General features: G+C 42.7%; 1 protein-coding gene across 1 annotated transcript in view; it reads right to left on the reverse strand.

The window, feature by feature from the left end:
• wdr27 (WD repeat domain 27) overlaps positions 1–21,706 on the reverse strand; it is a 671,431-nt gene that overhangs the window by 267,904 nt on the left and 381,821 nt on the right. The gene's annotated exons all lie outside the window — the stretch shown is intronic.

Below are 21,706 nucleotides of genomic sequence, written 5' to 3' on the forward strand. Positions count from 1 at the left end.
CTTTACTAATTCTATAGGTAACAATAAGCAGTATATATTTATTAAATTGCTATTACAGAGACAGATGAAAAAACAATTACTGAACACCCTGTTGCATGTAACACACCAATGTAAAGTACAAACTTAAAGTCATTTCAACAATTGTAAGTAGAAGGCAGCTGGAACTGCTGAGATTATTATCACTGTAATATTTTTAAATTGCTTGAAAATATGAAATCCAATTTGTTCCACATCAGACCCTGGATCCTTCTCAGAAAGAAATGATCTTTATGTATATAAATAGAAGGTAGTCACATCGAAAACCCAAAAAACCTTAGTCCAAGTTCCATTAAAGCTCGGTGGATTTTATAACTTGGCCAGGCAACTTCAACACTAGAAAGGCTGATTCAAAACGCAGCTGTAGTAGATGTCTAACTACAGCATCACTCATCCAGCTGCACCATTTTTCAAAGTAGAAGTGAGCCAATTAGCCATAAAAGTGAATATTATTTACCACCCCAGTAACTAATCTGTTAAATTTCCAACAACACATTTTGTTTAATTGTCTTCAAAGTCTATCTCGATGGATATATAGATGTAACTTAATACCCGAGACAATACACAGTTAAAAAACAAACTAGGATAAGTTATGAGTTGCAAGAATCCACAATTTGCCAGTTTGGTCTTTCTAGGTCTCCAAAGTGCTTGATGATCTTATGCATGGATGAACACAGAAGTTAGAAGTACGCAGCCTATGTCTGACCGCACTTTCGGGGTTTTCATTGAAGAATGAAATGCATGGGCCATGATGATACAATCGGAATTCTCAAAATATGATGCCTGCTTCAGAATCGACCTGAGTGGATTGCAGTTCGTGGAGTCTAGTGTTGGGAATCTGCCTCAGCAGCTTCATTATCAGTGATATATTTACCCAACTTTTTGCCTGCCATAAGGCAATCAAAGATTCACCATTAAAAGTGCCTGGAATCCCTTTACAGTAAGGGAAAGGAAAGCAAAAGAGAGTTCCTTCAGAGACACTGAGTGTCTGTGGATTCACCTCCAGCACTCCCACGGCCACTGTAGCCACATAGGCTCCTGTTCCATCGAGTGGCAACCAGAGCTCCAGATCCAAATCTCTAATACGGCTAGGAAGCTTTCAGCAACTGTGGCCCTTCGGGAGCCTTTCTTGCCCTCAGCACCCTCTTGAATTCCAGTTCTGATACCTGGTTCCCATGAGTCAATCTCCAGCAGTCCGCAGCCAGTATGAGTCCTTCAACTGCAAGTCACCAACAGCCCGCATCCTGTGTGGGTCCTTCAGCTGCTGATGGCCACTGTTCTGTAGGGATGTCTCCTATGCTTCTCCTGCTCAATCAGGAGTGTTCTCCCCGTTTCTGGTGCCCTGCCTACTTTTCAAACGTGGGTGTGAAGAAGAGGGAAACTCATAAATTTAAGGCTTTGACGCTACAGGGATGGAGGGTAGTGGACTTGAACCCTGTCCTCTGATTCTGCATATCTCTCCAATTTGGTTCTATTCTGAAGTTCCATGAGATCTTAAGACAGTTGCTTTCATCTCTGGTGTGTCTGGATGGAGGGACGTCAAAGATAAGATTGAAGATATTGTAGTGACCTTATGTCATCACTAATTCTCTAAAGCTTGGGCCACTGTACTGATTTCCGGGCCTGATTTAACTGAGGATAGCAACTGTTCAGAATAAAACATTTTAAACAGATATTCTTCATGAAACTTCAAAATAGCAAGGCATTAGAGAGGTTTATAGAATCAGGAAACAGTGTCAAGTCCACTGCTCTATATTCCTATGTTGTCAAAGCCAGCACACCGAAAATTTCACTTATTGCCCTTTTTACCTTCCAATTAATTTCCAAATTAAATGATAGACAACTGAGAACTGCAAGAGCTAAATGGATTAAGTGTGCTTACCATAACTTTATTAAGTTAAATAAGCATCATCTTGAATAAGAGTAGAAATAGAAACAGGAACAGGTCATTCAGCCTTTTGTGCATGTTGTGCTATTCCATAAGATCATGGCTGATACTTTAACCAGAGAACCATTTTCCACCACCATTCCTATATCCCCCCAATTCACTTAAAATTTGACTATATCTCTCTGAAATGTACTCAGCAACTAAATCTCCACAGCCTTCTTGGGTAGACAATTCCAAAGATTCATGAGTCTTTGGATGGAAACGTCTTATCTTTGTGGCAGATCCCTTTTTTGAAAACTGTGATTCCTGATCCTAGACACACCAACCAAGTCCCTGAAGATGCTTGAATTTTTTTAAAAATGTGGGGAAAATGAAAAAGTAAAAACACAAAAATGCTGGAGGAACTCAGCAGGTCACATAGCGTCCATAGGAGGTAAAGATATATAACCAACATTTCACACCTGAGCCCTTCTTCAATAAGTTTTTTTCTTTAATTTCCTTTCCAAGGTTTGTACACTTTAATAAGATTACCTCATAATTTAAAACTAGAAAAAGTGTAGAAATGGTCCCCTTCTCATCCAACAAACCTCTTATCCGAGAAATAAATTGAGTGAGTTTTTGCTTTACTCAATTCCTTTCCCTGAGCAGGGAATCTACATCTGTGCACGTACCACTATATAATTGGAAAAATACATCTGATTTATTTTAGATTTAGTTCAGATTTATTGTCAGAGTACATACACAACAGCACATATGATCCTCAGATTCTTTTCCCTGTGGGCAAGGCAGCATTATCATTTATTGACCATGCAAAAAAAAAACTGACTCAATGTACACACATAAACAAATAAAGAAATGCAAACAAACTGACTGTACAATAGATAGAGAGAGTAAAGTCAATAAAGTGCAAAGGTAAGAGTCCTTAAATAAGTCCCTGATTGAGTTTGTTGTTGAGGAGTCTGATGGTGGAGGGGTAGCAGCTGTTCTTGAATCTGATGGCATAAATCTTGTGGCACCAATACCTCTTTCTGGATGGTAACAGCAAAAACAGAGTGTGTGCTGGGTGGTGTGGATCCTTGATGTAGATCCTCACCTCGAGCACTCAAATCTCGCATAAAAATCCAACTTTCCACTTGCCTTCCAATGGTTTGGCATACCTACAGTTAACTTCAGAGAGCTTTCCAATTCTCAATATTCTATCTTTCTATTTCTCCTCTCAAAGTGATAACCTACAATTTTCCATATTATGTTAGACTTGTTCCCTTTATCTGAAGCATTAATAAAGATTGTTAAAAAGGCCCCATTTATTTCTAACTGTTAATCAGTCCTCAATCTATAGTAATACCCCAATCCATTCCCCTTTCACTATCCAATTGTGCTCTTATTTTGTTTAATATTGTGAGGCATATTTTGAAGTCTGCAAATCTAAATCCGCATCAGGTGAACCATGCTGAGGTATCCTTTGCCAAAAGAAGAGTTAGATGGGTAGAGTCATAAAGACAATGAGCTTTACAGTACAGAAACAGACCGTTCATGCCAACTTGTTCATGCCAGCCAAGTTGTTTACCAAAGCTAGTCCCATTTGGCTGTATTTGGCCCATGTCCCTCTAAAACTTAAATGTCCCTTCAATATTGTAATTGTCCCCACCCACTTCCTCTGGCAGCTTGTTCCATATACCCACCACCCTCTGTTTAAAAAAAAGAGTTGGTCATCAGATCACCTTTAAATCTTACCTCTCTCACCTTAAACATATGACCTCCAGTTTTTAACTCCCCTATTCTGTGAAAACCACCTCATTTTACATAGTCACCTTTCAACCTTCTATGCTCCAGGGCAAAAAGGCACACCCTATCTAACTCCTCCTTATAAATTAAGCCCTCTAAGTCCCAGTGAAATCCTAGTGAATTTTTTCTCCACCTTTGCAGCTAGTTGACCGCTTTCCAATAGCTGAGAAGCCAGCACTGGACACAATTCTCTGTGGGTATTGTGATCTCTAAATTGTATTGTACAGAGAGATTGAGGGAGCAAATTTCATAACAGTCCACATGAATGATATTCCACATTCTTGGTTGTGATTAGAAAATGAATGTCACAAGGTGAAAGATCCAGCTTTTAAACTTATTTTGTTCACACATTTCCATAAGTATGAGATTACAGCACCTAAGTATGTGGTCCAACCTGGTAAGCAATAGGTCAGGCAATAAAAAGAGTGAGTCAATAAACATTTCCAAAGGGAAAGAATCTAACCATCTACTTTTGACATTTAATGGAATTACTAAAACTCTAATTTCCAGCAATCTGAGGCGCCTGCAAGCTCACACCAAGACACAGGAGAAACTTGTCCGTGAACTACTCTTTGCAGACGATGCCGCTTTAGTTGCCCATTCAGAGCCAGCTCTTCAGCGCTTGACGTCCTGCTTTGCGGAAACTGCCAAAATGTTTGGCCTGGAAGTCAGCCTGAAGAAAACTGAGGTCCTCCATCAGCCAGCTCCCCACCATGATTACCAGCCCCCCCACATCTCCATCGGGCACACAAAACTCAAAACGGTCAACCAGTTTACCTATCTCGGCTGCACCATTTCATCAGATGCAAGGATCGACAATGAGATAGACAACAGACTCGCCAAGGCAAATAGCGCCTTTGGAAGACTACACAAAAGAGTCTGGAAAAACAACCAACTGAAAAACCTCACAAAGATAAGCGTATACAGAGCCGTTGTCATACCCACACTCCTGTTCGGCTAAGAATCATGGGTCCTCTACCGGCACCACCTACGGCTCCTAGAACACTTCCACCAGCGTTGTCTCCGCTCCATCCTCAACATCCATTGGAGCGCTTTCATCCCTAGCGTCGAGGTGCTCGAGATGGCAGAGGTCGACAGCATCGAGTCCACGCTGCTGAAGATCCAGCTGCGCTGGATGGGTCACGTCTCCAGAATGGAGGACCATCGCCTTCCCAAGATCGTGTTATATGGCGAGCTCTCCACTGGCCACCGTGACAGAGGTGCACCAAAGAAAAGGTACAAGGACTGCCTAAAGAAATCTCTTGGTGCCTGCCACATTGACCACCGCCAGTGGGCTGATAACGCCTCAAACCGTGCATCTTGGCGCCTCACAGTTTGGCGGGCAGCAACCTCCTTTGAAGAAGACCGCAGAGCCCACCTCACTGACAAAAGGCAAAGGAGGAAAAACCCAACACCCAACCCCAACCAACCAATTTTCCCCTGCAACCGCAGCAACCGTGTCTGCCTGTCCCGCATCGGACTTGTCAGCCACAAACGAGCCTGCAGCTGACGTGGACATTTTACCCCCTCCATAAATCTTCGTCCGCGAAGCCAAGCCAAAGAATTTCCAGCATCAACAACTTAGAACATAGAACAGTACTCCGACTTTGGACCACAATGTCTCTCTCTCTTTGGCTTGGCTTCGCAGACGAAGATTTATGGAGGGGTAAATGTCCACGTCAGCTGCAGGCTCGTTTGTGGCTGACAAGTCCGATGCGGGACAGGCAGACACGGTTGCAATGGTTGCAGGGGAAAATTGGTTGGTTGGGGTTGGGTGTTGGGTTTTTCCTCCTTTGTCTTTTGTCAGTGAGGTGGGGTCTGTGGTCTTCTTCAAAGGAGGTTGCTGCCCGCCGAAATGTGAGGCACCAAGATGCACGGTTTGAGGCGATATCAGCCCACTGGCGGTGGTCAATGTGGCAGGCACCAAGAGATTTCTTTAGGCAGTCCTTGTACCTCTTCTTTGGTGCACCTCTGTCACGGTGGCTAGTGGAGAGCTCGCCATATAATACGATCTTGGGAAGGCGATGGTCCTCCATTCTGGAGACGTGACCTACCCAGCGCAGTTGGATCTTCAGCAGCGTGGATTCGATGCTGTCGGTCTCTGCCATCTCGAGTACTTCGATGTTAGGGATGAAGTCGCTCCAATGAACGTTGAGGATGGAGCGGAGACAACGCTGGTGGAAGCGTTCTAGGAGCCGTAGGTGATGCCGGTAGAGGACCCATGATTCGGAGCCGAACAGGAGTGTGGGTATTGCAACGGCTCTGTATACGCTAATCTTTGTGAGGTTTTTCAGTTGGTTGTTTTTCCAGACTCTTTTGTGTAGTCTTCCAAAGGCGCTATTTGCCTTGGTGAGTCTGTTGTCTATCTCGTTATCGATCCTTGCATCCGATGAAATGGTGCAGCCGAGATAGGTAAACTGGTTGACCGTTTTGAGTTTTGTACATATGTAAACAAATAAAGAAATGTTAACAAACTGGTTGTGCAATGCAGAGATAAGAAAAAAAATCAACGAAGTGCAAAAATAAGAGTCTGTAGCGGCGGCAATAACACACGCAACCAGACGGGTTGAGCTCAGTGAGCAGACTAGTTTATTGCAGGCTGCTGGGCTGCACTTATACTCCCAGCCTGGACCTGGCTGAGAACCGCGCTGGAGGGCGCTGACATCATCCAGGTATCACGTGGTCCCCAAGCACGGGTTTCTGAGCTGGAAGGAAGGGAAACCCCCGACGGCGCCATTTTGGCCGGCTGCCCCACCCACGTGACTTACAAGAGGGGCTGGTTCGCCTGCCTTGTGGTGAGCTGCCACAAGTCCTTAAATGATTCCCTGATTGAGTTTGTTGTTGAGGAGTCTGCTGGTAGAAGGGTAGCAGCTGTTCCTGAACCTGGTGGTGTGAGTCTTATGGCATCTATTTCTTGATGGTAGCAGCGAGAACAGAGCATGTGCTGGGTGGTGTGGATCCTTGATGATTGCTGCTGCTCTCGGATTGCAGCATTCCCTGCATATGTTCTTGATGGTAGGAAGGGTTATATCTGTGTTGTCCTGGGCTGTGTCCCCTACCTTTTGCAGGGCTTAAAAGTTTATCTCAGAGTCTTCTAAATCTCCCTATTGTATCAGCCTCAACCACTACCTCCAGTAGTTCATTCCAGGTACCTACCAGTCTCTGAACAAAAAGCCTACCTCTGTCATCTCCCCTAAACTTTTCTCCAATTACCTTAAACAGATATCATCTGAATTGGCCATGCTACCCTGGGAAAAAAGTTGCTGAATTCCCAAAATAATAGTGCTGTGGTCACGAGGTCTGCAGCAATTCAAGGAGACAGTAAATAACTATCTTCTCAATAGCAATTGTGGATGGACAATAGTTGGCAGCCTCGGAAAACTGAGCAAAAGAAAAATCCATTAAGACCTAACAGTACTACCAATGATAGCACATGAACACGTAATACTGCTCTGCCATTTCTTCTGTTATTTTAATAGGGATGCAACCTCATTCAAAATAAGTGGATATGTGCCCATTTTAAAAGTGCAGACAAAGGAGTCTCACATGAGTTAGGTGCTTGGTGGTGGAAAACCTTTTATTGTTTAAACTCTTTGGAATTGTATTCATCATTTCCCAAGCATGGCTTAGTTATACTGAGCAGTGCTTGGCATTATCCTTGCTTTGCTTGACATTATTATCACCTCATCTGATGTATAATAATAAATATCTAAGGATGCTAAGACATTCAGTTCTACAAAAGGCACCACCATCAATTAAACTTGCACAAACAATGTAGAAGATATCCTCTCCAAATTTGATGGGCGCTGGCAATTAACCTGGAATGTATTGCTTATCTATCATTTTTTACAAGCCTTGTCCAGTCATAATGTTCAAATGACACTGAGAACGGATAAGTTGACAGATGAAAGTAAATTAGGGTCAAAGTAAGTAACATAATGTAGAACTGTAGGAACATACATTTGGCACATTTTCTAGCAAAATATAACCAAAACACCTGCAATGAATAATAATCCAGTTCCTCACATCCATGTCAGAGATGATAATGAGCAATCTATCACTATTTTATCACTAAACAATGTCACATTTGAAGCTGAATAAATCATGTCACAAAGCATCATGAAAGACCCCCATCACTGTGGCAATGCTCTCTTAGCACTGATACCTTCAGGCAGATAGTAGAGAAGCCTGAAGTCCAGCTCCTCTAGGTTCAAGAACGCTCAGGCTCTTCAGTCTTTTTTTAATTTTTTTTTATTTTTCACACTATGAACCATACTAACCAAAATACACACAAACATTTCCCTCTTGAATATACACAGTGTCATTTTCTCCCCTTTTCCCCCTCCCTTCCCTCCCTCCTTCACCCCCTCCCCACCCACTCCACGTTCAACATATATGATACATTAAACAATGTCATCACACAATGAAAATAAATAAGAAATTTGTGTCATCTACTTTTACATACTGGGTCAGTTAATTTCGTCTTCTCCTTCAGTCATTTTAGGTGGTGGAGGTCCGCGGTAGGACTTCTCTGTTGTGTTCCATGTATGGTTCTCAAATTTGTTTGAATACTGTGATGTTATTTCTTAAATGCTAGTTCTTTTTTCCAATGGAATACATTTATTCATTTCTATGTACCATTGCTGTATTCTCAGGCTATCTTCTAATTTCCAGGTTGACATAATACATTTTTTTGCTACAGCTAAGGCTATCATAATAAATCTTTTTTGTGCTCCATCCAAATCGAGTCCAAGTTTTTTACTTCTTATATTACTTAGAAGAAAGGTCTCTGGATTTTTTGGTATGTTGCTTTTTGTGATTTGATAATTAAAAGATTTATAACAAACATGTACATCAAACTGCAAGAGAAAGGGAACGAGGAAACAAGCTGTAAACCCAAACAAAAATGGGAACAAGATCTAAACATAAAGATAAAGAATGAAACATGGGAAAAGCTATGCTCCAGAACTATGAGAAATACAATAAACACGAGGTTACTCATGATACATTATAATTGGTTACACAGGCTATACACCATGTCCCAAAAATGGGACCCAACAGTATCAGACAGATGTTTTTGTTGTAAGAAGGAAATGGGAACAACAGTACATGCAATTTGGGCATGTGAGAAAGTGGAAAAGTTTTGGGAAGATCTAAACCAGGTATTAAATAAAGGCTCTTCAGTCTTGATGTGTCAGTTGAACCATAACACTGCTGGAATAACACGAAAGATCTGTCACTACATACCTTTTGTACTATTGACCATTGTGAATATTTATTATTTATTTTATTTTCTATTCCTTTTATAATTATCTTTTTTCCCTCTTTCTGGCATCTTAATTATGCCCAATTTATATTAGTGGGTTTCATGTAACGCTGAAGGTGCAGGAAGTAAGACTTTCAATGTGCCTGTACAGGTTATTTATGTATATGACAATGAACTTTCATTTATAATATAAAAAAATAGCTTTTTTCTCAATCGGTCAAAGAAGCTGAAGGTGAATTTTATTAATTTCTGCTTTCACCTTGAGGTAGCTTCTGAGATTCATGAAGTGGCCTACAATTTCCAGGTTTCATCATGTATCTTTACTGTCAGAGGACAGTGTAGAATAATGGGTGCTACAAAATTGAACAAAGCCATCTTACGGTAAGGTTATTCACCTTTTCAGCTGACAAAATCTATGCACAATCATTTCAGCCACACACAGACCAGATAAGAAAATAATTGAGGACAAGTAAACAGAAAAACACCAAAAAGCTGATGGAGAGATAGAGGGACTAGTTGCTTGATACCAGGACAAAAGCATATCACTCAAATGTCAGCAAGACCAAGGAGCTGGTTATAGATTTCAAGAAGGGCCAGAGTACACGTGCCAGTTTCCATCAATGACGTTAAAGTGGAGATAAACAGCTTTAAATTCCTAAACTCCAACAACTTATCCTGTTCCACTTACATCAATGCAATGACAGAGAAAGTGTACCAGTACCTCCACTTCCAGAGAAGCCTGAGGAACTTGGCATGCCACCCGGGTTCTTCAACAACTTCTTCAGGTCCACAATTAAAAGTATCTTGTCTGGTTACATCATTTGTGGGGTACTGGAACTGTTTTGACCGAGACAGTAAAAAACAACAGTGTTGTGAACACAGCTCAGACCATCGCACATATACTCCTCCCCTTCATCAACTCCATCTACACTTTCTCCTGCCTAGGAAAAGAAACAAATGTATTCAGATTCATCCCACTCTGTCCATCTTCTTTTTACCCTCCTCCCATTGTGAAAAAGATTTTCAAGTAGAAAGATCACACATCAGCAGATTCAAGGGCATTTCCACCAATCTCAGTCCACTGAAGAAACCTCACCCAAGTAAAATGATGTTGTCTATGAACTGATCTCTGTAACTCTGAAATGCTGTACTATATATGGGTTGACTAGCTGGACTTTCTCTCTGTGCCTTGGAACATGTGACAACAAACTTGAACTGATTGAAAAGAAAATATTTTGCCAAGTTGGAAATATGTACCTCCTGTCATTAGATGACCAGAAGTCGAAGTAATGGTTCTGTCCAAAGACAAAGGTGACATGAGATGGAATAAACTACAGTAATTAATGCAAAGCATTTTCAGATTTCCCCATAGTAGGCTGGTCAAAAAGTGTAAGGAATATTTGGCAAAGTTGTGATGGACAGCAGTTTTTTCTCACTGCAAGGCTGTAACAAAGGGAACACCATATATATTAGCTCTAGGACTTTAGTTTTTTCTAGCATATAATATGCATTACATATATAGTAAACCCCCTAATATCCAGCAGATATGGGGATTGGTAGATGCCAGGTAAGTGTATTTTCCGGTTGCTTGAGACTTACTCTTACAATGGCTAATACACCTGCATTAAGGATAAACAGTATAACCATATAACCATATAACCACTTACAGCACAGAACAGGCCAGTTCGGCCTTACTAGTCCATGCCGTAGCAAATCCCCACCCTCCTAGTCCCACTGACCAGCACCCGGTCCATACCCCTCCAGTCCCCTCCTATCCATGTAACAATCCAGTCTTTCCTTAAATGTAACCAATGATCCCGCCTCGACCACGTCTGCTGGAAGCTCATTCCACATCCCCACCACCCTTTGCGTAAAGAAATTTCCCCTCATGTTCTCCTTATAATTTTCCCCCTTCAATCTTAAACCATGGCCTCTAGTTTGAATCTCCCCCACTCTTAATTGAAAAAGCCTATCCACATTTACTCTGTCTGTCCCTTTTAAAATCTTAAACACCTCTATCAAGTCCCCTCTCAATCTTCTACGCTCCAGAGAAAAAAGCCCCTGTCTGCACAACCTTTCCCTGTAACTCAGACCCTGAAATCCTGTCAACATTCTCGTGAACCTTCTCTGCACTCTCTCTATTTTGTTTATATCTTTCCTATAATTTGGTGACCAAAACTGTACACAGTTTTAAAAGACAAAAATACTACCCTGTACGAACACTGAACAAACTTCACTTGTATGACTATTTATAAACCTTAAAGTATTTTACTTCATTTTCAGTCACAATCTTTGAAAACATTTAATCTGCAGGTTCCTCCCCCTCCACAGAACCACCCGAAAGACAAAGAATCATATTATAGATAATTGCCTCCTCCCTCAAATTTATAGATATAGCTCCTGACCAGAGAAACATTTAGTAAGAAGGGATAAGGAGACATTTTAAGAGAGTCACCCCAACAGTGAGAGGCATTAAACAGCTCTTCATCCTGGGCGACACCATTGCTGTTTCACACAACTTGAACAGCTGCTAAGCACAACCAAGGCCCTCCCTCCGCTGGTTGAATATTTGCTCACATCTTCACCAAAGATTTATGTGTTAATTCAGAGAACATTTACTTTTACAATTTTAAACTTGTGTAATTTTACTTAATATTTTATTCTTTTTTATTTTATTTTTTTTTACATTTGTTTTCCTTGATTTTTTTTTGCTGGTTGCTTGAATTGAAGATACGGAGTTTTATTGTACCTTCTTGGATGAGAAGGTAGGTCATCTGATGAGTAAGTTTTCAGACACCATGAAAATTGGAGGATAGTGAATGGATATAAGGGATATAAATCTAAGGATACAAGGGACATAAATCAAATGTAAAGTTGGTGGAGCAGTGATAGATGGAATTTAATTCAGATAAGTGTGAAGTAATGCATTTTAAGAAACCAAATTCCAGGAGTAAATGTAGAAAGAAGCAATGGAGTGAAAGCATAGCTCATGGAAATGACAATATACCATATATTATGCATATAATGCACGTGTTATATGCATTTTTTTTTTACAAACCAGGTAACCCCCCCCCCATGTGTTATATGTGTGTGCAAGCTATACAAGAATTTTTTTACATGTTGAAACACAATTTATAGCCGGTGTGGGAAAGTAATAGTGGCAATGAAACAATGAGCACAATTTATAGCAAGTATGGGAAAGTAATAGCGGCAATTAAACACATACAATTTACAGATGAATGTGGGAATTGGGTACATACAGAATGGCACAATTCAACATTTTGATCCTGGCAGTCTTGGCAATATCTCTTTGGCCTGAGTGCCATGGTATTCTGAGAAACAGGATATCCTGGCTAGGGCATTGCATCTTATCAATGTGAATTGCCAAGACCCTCTCCCGAGGGAGGAGATTAATATATCTAGTGCCACTGAGACAACATTAGGATGATTCTGCCCTATGGCATTAATCATCTTCATTACATCAAATCAAACCATAAATCTCTCAATTCCACACCATTTTTAACAAGTTAAGGTTTATTTTAAAGAAAGGCTTTTTAAATCATGACAGAATTAAAATTCTGCTTAACTTTGAAGCCTGCCTTCAATCTATTTAATTGATTCCTTCTATCCTTGTAAAGAACCACTGCATCTCTTTCTGGCCAAAGCTTGTTAATGTGTGGTCGGAGGATATCATGTATGTAATGGGTGAGTGACACCTCTGGGGGAAGTAGAATGGGTTGTAAATTGCGGGAGATAACTGTGGGAGATACTGAGATTATGGAATGTGCATTGTCTCCTCTCCCAAGTAAATGCAAATTTCTCTTGTGAGTTGGAATTTAGAACACTACACCCGCGTGGTTTATGCATGTGCTTGCTAGATGAGAATATTTTTACACAATTTAAGATTTGCCATGCATTATATGCATGTGCACATTATATGAGTGAAAATATGGTAAATGGATAGGGTCGTGAAAGATGCACTTGGCATGCTTATCTTCATGGGCTGAGTCAATGAATATCAGAGATGACACTTAATGTTGCAGCTGTACAAAGCAAAGGTTAGACCATACTTGGATCTGGTTTATATTATGGTAAGGATGTGGTAACAGTAGAGAAAGTGTAGACTATGTTCACAGAGATATCACGCAGAATGGAGAAATTGGAAAGGCTGGATGTATTCTTGCCAGAACCTAGGAGGCTGAGCAGTGACCTCTTGGAAGTTTATAACATTTATGAGGAGCATTAATTAAATAGTCAAGAGTCTTTCTCCCAGAGCAGGGGAGTCGAGAATGAGAAGGCACAAGTTTAAGATGAAAAGATAAAGAATCTCTTTATGTTTTAACCAAATTCTAGATTTGATATTTTAAAATAGTGCTTGTGCAGAATATTGATGGATATATTTAGCTACTTTTAAATTCTGAATATTTATAAATCTTGACAATGTTGACATGGAGATATACTGGCATTACACTTCCGGCAGTCTTTTTTGTGACTGATCAAGGAATGTATGTTTTTTAAAAAAGGCATTTACATAATTCTGTTAAAACTTCAGGACATAGAATCTGGGAATTGTACATGACTGAAACACACACTTTTGGCCCATCTCATCCATGATGACCTGATGCCTATCTATGCAAATCCCATTTGCCTGTATTTGGCCCATATTTCTCTGCACCTTTCCAACCAAGTAAATCTTCAAGTGCTTTTCCAGTACTGTCATTGTATCTTCCTTTAGCACCTCTTCTGGTAATTCATACCAATGTCCACCATCATCTGAGTGAAAATCATAACCCTTGTTTCTTAAACATAAAACTTCACATTTTCCAGGGTTCAATTCTATCTGTCCTTTAATCGCCCATCTTACTCGTTTATATAGTTTTAAAGCTAAAGATTACCCTCCTCACTTTCCACAACATCACCAATCTTTAATTGGCAAAGTTTTTCAACCTACTTCCTACATTTCCATTTAGATTGTTCATCGATATTACAAAAAACAAAGTTCTTTTTTGTGGCATAAACAAAATTCAACCAATTTGTCAAAGTTTGCTGGATCCCATGGGCTCTAACTTTTGAGCCAGCCTCCAATTTTGAACTTGGTCAAGGCCTTAATAAAGTCCTGAGACAACAATAACTACACTTCCTTACTCAACACAAGTCAGTCTCTCCACAAAATAATAAATACAAGTAGGCTGTAAGGTCCTCCCTTTAACAAAGCCATCTTGACTATTGCTAATTAATCCCTGTGTTTTAAAGGCAGATTAATAATATCCCTTCGGTTTGCTTTTCAATATTTTTCCAATCACTGATATTAGACCCATTGACCTGGAATTAACAGGCTAATTCTGCCTGCTTTTCATAAAAAAAAGTCATAACATCAAACTCCAATCACCTGGAGTTTCTTCTATGGAGAGAGATTTGTACATTTAAAATGCCAGCTAACGTAGGTGGGATCCATAAAGAAATCTTCAGTGTCAGTTAAACAGTGCATAATGTTGTTCTAAACAGGGGCAAAACATTCTGCTTTGAACATATAATTAAATCCATAGAGCAACAAAATGGAGAAATATCTGGACACTATTTCCAAACCCAGATATAACTAAGAGAAGAAAGTGTTCTAATTTTGAAACTAAATCCAGATTTTCTTTGCTGATTGTTCAAGAAGTATTGCAGGAAAGGCAGACGATCTTAGAGTGTGGACTGGCACATGGAATTATGACATTGTGGCCATTAGTGAAACTTAGCTGCAGGAGGGACAGGACTGGAAGCTCAATGTTCTGGAATTCTGTTGTTTCAGACCCATAGAATGGGTGAATGAAAGAGAGAGGTGTGGCATTGCTCGTCAGGGAATATATCACAGCTGAGCTCAAACAGGATAAGCCAGAGTGCTGGTCTACTGAGTCTATATGGGTGGAACTGAGGAACAGGGAAGATATGACCACACTCATGGGTATATTATAGACCGCCCAATAGTCAGTGAGAATTGGAGGAGCAAATCTTTATAGAGATAGCAGACAGCTGCAGGAAACATAAAGTTATGATAATAGGAGATTTTAACTTTCCACATATTTACTGGGACTCCCATACTGTGAAAGGGCTAGGTGGCTTGGAGTTTATAAAATGTGTTCAGTAATGTTTTCTAAATCAATATATAGAAGAACCAATTTGAGAGAGTGTAATACTGGATTTCCTTGACTGGTGATAAAAGTATGTGCAGGGGAACATTTTGAGTCCAGTCATCATAATGCCATTAGTTTCAAGGTGTGGGCCTAGGGTTGAGATTCTACATTGGAGAAAGGCCAATTTTGAGAAAAATTAGAAAGGTTTGGGATAAGTTGTTTTATGGAAAGGATGTGGGGTAAATGGAAGACTTTCAAAGGTGACATTTTGAGAGTACAGCATTTGAAAGTTCCTGTTAGGATTTTTCTTTGGCTTGGCTTCGCGGACGAAGATTTATGGAGGGGATAAAAAAGTCCACGTCGACAAAGTAAACAGATAGAGGAAGCCTTGGTTTTCATAGGATATTGGGGATATGGTTTGAAGAAATAAGAGGGTATATAGCAGGTAAAGGCAACATGGAGCAAATGAGGTACTTGAGGAGTATAAAAAATGCAAGAAAGTACTCAAGAAAGAAATTAGGAGGCTAAAAGAAGACAAGAAAGAGGTTGCTTTGGCTGACAATGTGAAAGAAAATCCTAAGGGTTTCTACAGGTATATTAAAGTAAAATTATAGTCCGGGACAAAATTGATCCCCTTGAAGATCAGAATGGTCAGATAAGTATGGAGCCAGAAGAGATGGGGAAGATTGTAAATTTTTTTTTGCATCAGTATTTACTCAGGAAACTGTCACAGAGTCGTGGGAAGTAAGGAAAATAAGCAGTGAGATCAATGAACCTATACAGATTAAAGGGGAGGAGGTGCTTACTGTTTTAAAGCAAATGAAGGTGGATAAATCCTTAGGCCCTGACAAGATACTTTATTACCTCAGAATTTGAGGGAGGCCAGTGTAAAAATGGCAGGGGTTCTAGCAGAAATATTTAAAATGTCCTTAGCCACGGTTGTAGTGGTTGTAGTGGCAGAGGATTGGAATGTAGTTCATGTTGTTCCTTCTTTAAAAAAGATTCCAAAAGTAACCCTGGAAATTATAGACCAGTGAGCCTGATGTCAGTAGTAAGTATGTTATTGGAAGGTGTCCAAGAGATCGGATATACAAGTATTTGGATCGCCAGGGACTGATTAAGGATAGTCAACATGGTGTACAGTAGGTCATGTTTAACCAATCTTATGCAGTATTTTGAGGAGGTTACCAGGAAAGTTGATGAAGGAAAGGCTGTAGGTATTGTCTTTATGGACATTAATAAGACGTTTGAAAAGCTCCCACATGGGAGGTTAGTCAGAAAGGTACAGATGCTACATATTCATGGTGAGGAACTGGATTTGACATTGGCTGTATGGGAGAAGCCAGAGAGTGGTGGTGGATTATTGCTTCTCAGACTGGAGGCCTGTGACTAGTGATTGCCTCAGGGATTGGTGCTGGGACCATTGTTGTTTGTCATCTATATCAATGATCTAGATGATAATGTGGTAAATTAGATCAGCAAGTTTCCAGGTGACACCTCCAGTGTTGTGGACAGTGATGAAGGTTTTCAAAGCTTGCAGAGGGATCTGGACCAGATGGTAAAATGGGCTAAGAAATGGCAGATGGAATTTAATACAGATGTGTGATGTGTTGAATTTTGGAAGGACAAACCATGAACAGATATACACAATAAATGGTAGGGCACTGAGGAGTGCGGTAGAAAGAGGCGACACAGGTAGATTGGGTTGTAAAGAGAGCTTTTGGCAATATTGGCCTTCATAAATCAGTATTGTGTAGAGGAGCTGGGATGTTATGATAAAGTTGTATAAAACATTGGAGGCCAAATTTGGAGTATTGAGTGCAGTTTTGGTGACCTATCTACAGGAAAGATATTAATAGATTGAAAGAGTGCAAAGAGGATTTACTAGGATGTTGCCCGGACTTGAGGATCTGAGTTACAGGGAAAGGTTAAATAGATTAGGACATTCCCTGGAGAGTATAAGAATGAGAGGAGATTTGATAAAGGTATTTAAAATTATGAGAGATCAAGACAGAGTTATGTAGGTAGGCTTTTTTCACTGATGGTAGGTGAGATACAAATCAAAGGACAAGGGCTAAGGGTGAAAGGGGAAAGGTTTAGGGGAACTTCTTCACACAGAGAGTGGTGGGAGTGTGGAACGAGTTGCCAGCTGAAGTGGTGAATGCGAGTTCAGTTTTAACATTTAGAAGAATTTAGACAAATACATGGATGAGAGAGGTATGGAGGGCTATGGTCCGGTTCATGTCAGTGGGACTAGGTAAAATAATAGTTCAGCACACTCGAGAAGGGCCAAAGGTTGTTTCTGTGCTGTAATGTTGTATAGTTCTATGATCCTAATCATTAGAAATAAAGGTTCATGACCTTAGCATAGACCACAGATGTCTCGAGATAAATTACTTCCATCTTGAAAGTGAAAAGTGAGCTCAGAGTTTCAGCAATCTCCACATTCTGCATTACAAATAAAACAAAACATGTTTCAAATGAATCTTGATTATTGGAATTTTTCAGATGGAACGCAGTGTCTTTGCAACTCAACTCTTTGTGCAAGTGAGCTTTGTTACTTTTACTTTCTAATGACAGTTGTTCATGCTCAGATTTGCCAATAACAGTTGAACTCCACACACTGTTAATGTCTACCAACAGAGCCACCATATTAAGGCACACACACAATAACTGCATTTTATAGCAATGTGTTCCATGGAAAATATGCTGATATATTAATCACATTTTACAAAGATATAGCCTTTGTACGCTCAAGTATACTTACAGTGTATTTCTTTCCCACAAATAAACAAATGATATTTGTAATGACACTCTAATCCATACTGATCGTTATGTATAATAGCTGAATAAAATGACAGTTGTCGACGAATTGGATTTTACCTGTTTCAGTGTTTTGAAGTTCTGTGTTCAATGTTAACACCAAACCGAGCCCCACAAAAAGACTGCAAATTTTGATAAAATTAAGTATATACCAGGTGTGTTAAAATGCAACATTCAATGCAATTGCCAATGTTGTGCTTATTAACATTGAAAGAAGATTATCACCCCTTAAAGACAAACACTCCACAGTAACTCGAAACTTCTGGAAGTTCTCCATACCTAATGAATAGAGAGGCCTTCCCACCTGTTATGTATCTCATTTAGTGGAATATTTATGTCTCTCTCGCTCCTTTGCCGCTGTTGGCATCTATTAAATGGCAACTGTGGTGGTACACCACTAGCCTACTACAGGGGGCAACCTCTGTACCTGCAAGAGTGTACCACCGGCCTACCGCAGGGGGCAACCTCTGTACCTGCAGGAGGGTAAAGGGGACAGGACTATACCTGGTCGGCTGTCAATCAGTCGACCTGAATGGATCAAGCCCCACCCGGTCAGGTGTCAATCACCCTCCGGGATATAAGCCTGCGCCGGCCTCCCGAAGCCTCACTCAGAGTTACTGCAGCTATAGCCAGTCTGGCTCTGTGGAAGTATTTGTGGATTAAAGCCTGTTGTACATTCTTTCCCTTGTGTGTGTCTGATTCTGTCTAATAGCACACCACAATTTAATTAACAAAAGGATTTTTTTTCCCCACGGCTGCCATGGAAAAACTCCTGAGTGCAGGGAGACTCGAAGTTGACCCATGCCACCCAGAAGCCCAGACACACTTCGAGATCTGGCAGCACGCGGTCAAAGCAATCATCGAGGCGCACGCAGGCGGCATCTTGGACTCAGATTGGAAGAGGCTGGTCCTACTCCAGTCAAAGCTGGGTCCCCACACCTTCCAGGCAACCAAACGCTGCTCCAGTTACAAGGAAGCAATGGACACTCTCGAGACCTTGTACAAGCCCCCCATGAATGCTGTCTTTGTAAGGTACCTCCTCAATACCCGAGCCCAGCAACCCGGGGAGACGGCTGAGTCTTACCTGGGACACCTGTGAGAGTTGGTCCGACCGTGTCTGGCTGAACCCGAGGTAGACGGAGAGGAGGTCGAGAGGCTGATCTGGGACACCTTCATCTGAGGGCTACACTCGATGGCCATCTGGCAGAAGCTGCTGGAAGATAGTATCTACACCCTGACCAAGAGAAGTGGTCCAAACCCTGGAAGCTGCAGACTTGCACATCGAAGCCTGCAACTGCACCCCTGGACCGAGCTGGGGAGAATATCGCTGCAGCGGGTGCCCAGCGCCCCTGTAAGTATTGTGGGTCCTGGTGTGGGTCAGACTGACGATCGTGCCAAAACTGCCGGATAGGAAGCAGTACTGTTCCCGATGTGGCAAGAAAGGCCACTTTGCTAAACTGTGCCTTTCAAAACCAGCCAGCAGCTCAGCAGCCCTCTATGACCTCCCCACCTCCCCCGCGGACCCCTCCACGTCCGCATGCTGGGTGACACCATTGTCCCTGGTACGACTTTTGCCTTCCCCGATCCCCATGGTGCAGCATCCAGCCGCATCAGAGATCGCAGCGTATTCCCCGTGCACCTGGACTAGTCCCCGCTCTCGCCAGTGCTGCTTGCCGAAAACTACAGTGACGTCACTTCCGGCAGACGGAATGACATCACTTCTGCCAGCCGCGACAATGTCACTTACCCCGGCGCTTTGAACACAGCTGGGGTAGGAGGCCAGCCATGCCATGGGCCCCTGCATGGTGCCACAATCTTGGGCCGGGCAGAGGCCGACACAGAGGGCTGACGTGGTTAACACGGGTGATGACAAGGCCGCCCCACCGATGCTCTGCACGCCTCCGGACATCATCAGTTGCAGCACGCCGCACCCCATGACCGATGACGACGTGGTCAACACGGGCGATGACCAGGCTGCCCTACTGATGCTCCCTACACCTCCGTACGTCGTAAATCGCCACAGACAGCCGGAGAGCAACAACTCCGACCCTGAGATGGTCCTGGCTGCCACCTCTCTGACCAGGGACATCCCTCATGACCTCGGGCACCCTATGATGGACGTGCAATTCAACGGGCAGGTAACAAAGTGCCTGTTCGACAGTGGCAGCACTGAGAGTTTCATTCACCTGAGTGTGGCCCACTCTCTGAGATTAAAAGTCCACCCCATCAACTTCTCGATCGTCCTCGCCGCCAAGAATAAGACTGTTGGTACCCTCGGGCGCTGCTTGGCCGATATAACTGTGGGAGAGTAGACATACATGGGGTTCAGGGTCCTGGTAATGCCCAAACTCTGTGCTCCAGTCCTCCGGGGCCTGGATTTCCAGTGCCACCTGCAGAGTGTCACCCTTGCCTTCAGAGGGCCCCAACCTCCACTCACGTTACACAGTGGACCAATCTAACAGCCTCGGCCATCCTGGCCTCTCCACACTACGGATCACCCCCCCTCCCCCCAGAGCTCTTCGCACATCTTAAGCTAGGCTGCAAGCCGATCGCCGCCAGAAGTAGGTGCTATTACGCCGCAGACAGAGACTTTATCAAGGCGGAGGTGCGGCGACTCCTGGTGGAAGGTGACATAGAGCCCAGTAACAGCCTTTGGAGAGCCCAAGTACTGGTGGTCAAAGGGGGAAATAAGCTGAGGATGGTCGTGGATTACAGCCAGACCATAAACCAGTACACCCAATTGGACGCCTACACCCTACCGAGGATAGCCGACATGGTCAACGAGATAGCCCGCTACCGGGATTTCTCCACAATTGACCTGAAGTCAACGTATCACCAACTCCCCATCCACCCGCGGAACAAGCCCTACACCACCTTTGAGGAGGACGGGCGCCTGTACCAGTTCCGCTGAGTTCCCTTTGGGGTCACGAATGGGGTCTCCATCTTCCAGCGGAAGATAGATCGCATGGTAGACCTGCACAAGATATAGGCAACGTTCCCGTATCTGGATAACGTCACTATCTGTGGCCGTGACCAGCAGGTCCATGATGCCATCCTCCAGACAGCTGGGGAGCTGAACCTCACTTACAACAAGGAGAAGTGTGTGTTCAGCACCACCCGCCTCGCTATCCTGGGGTACATCATGGCCCATGGAGTCATTGGCCAAGATCCAGAAAGGATGCACCCATTAATGGAGCTACCTCTCCCCTCCATGTTAAAGACCCTCCACAGGTGCCTTGGCCTATTCTCCTATTACTCGCAGTGGGTCCCTTACTTCTCGGACAAGCTCCGCCCACTGGTCCAAGCTACAACTTTTCCCCTCCCACCTGAGGCGCAGGCAACCTTCATGCACATCAGGCAGGACATCGCAGATGCCACGATGCAGGGTGTGGATGAGGACTCCTGGAGAGCAATGCCTCCGAGGCAGCCCTCGCCACTACCCTCAACCAAGGGGGGGTGCCCCATCGCCTTCTTCTTTAGGACCCTCCACAGCTCCGAGCTAGGGCATTCCGCCACTGACAAGGAGGCCCAGGCGATTGTGGAAGCAGTCCGCCACTGCCGCCACTACCTGGCCGGCAGGAGATTCACCATCCTCACGAACCAGTGGGCCATGGCATTCATGTTTAACACTAACCACAAGAGCAAGATCAAGAACGACAAGATCCTGCACTGGAGAGTCAAGCTGGCAACCTACAGCTACGACATCCAGTACCGCCCAAGAAAGTTTAACGACTCCCCCGACACCCTCTCTCGGACCTGCACGTCTATGTACGACGACATGCTGCAGGCACT

The sequence above is a fragment of the Narcine bancroftii genome, chromosome 4, assembly GCF_036971445.1.
Source record: "Narcine bancroftii isolate sNarBan1 chromosome 4, sNarBan1.hap1, whole genome shotgun sequence".
In the NCBI taxonomy this organism is placed as follows: Eukaryota; Metazoa; Chordata; class Chondrichthyes; order Torpediniformes; family Narcinidae; genus Narcine; species Narcine bancroftii.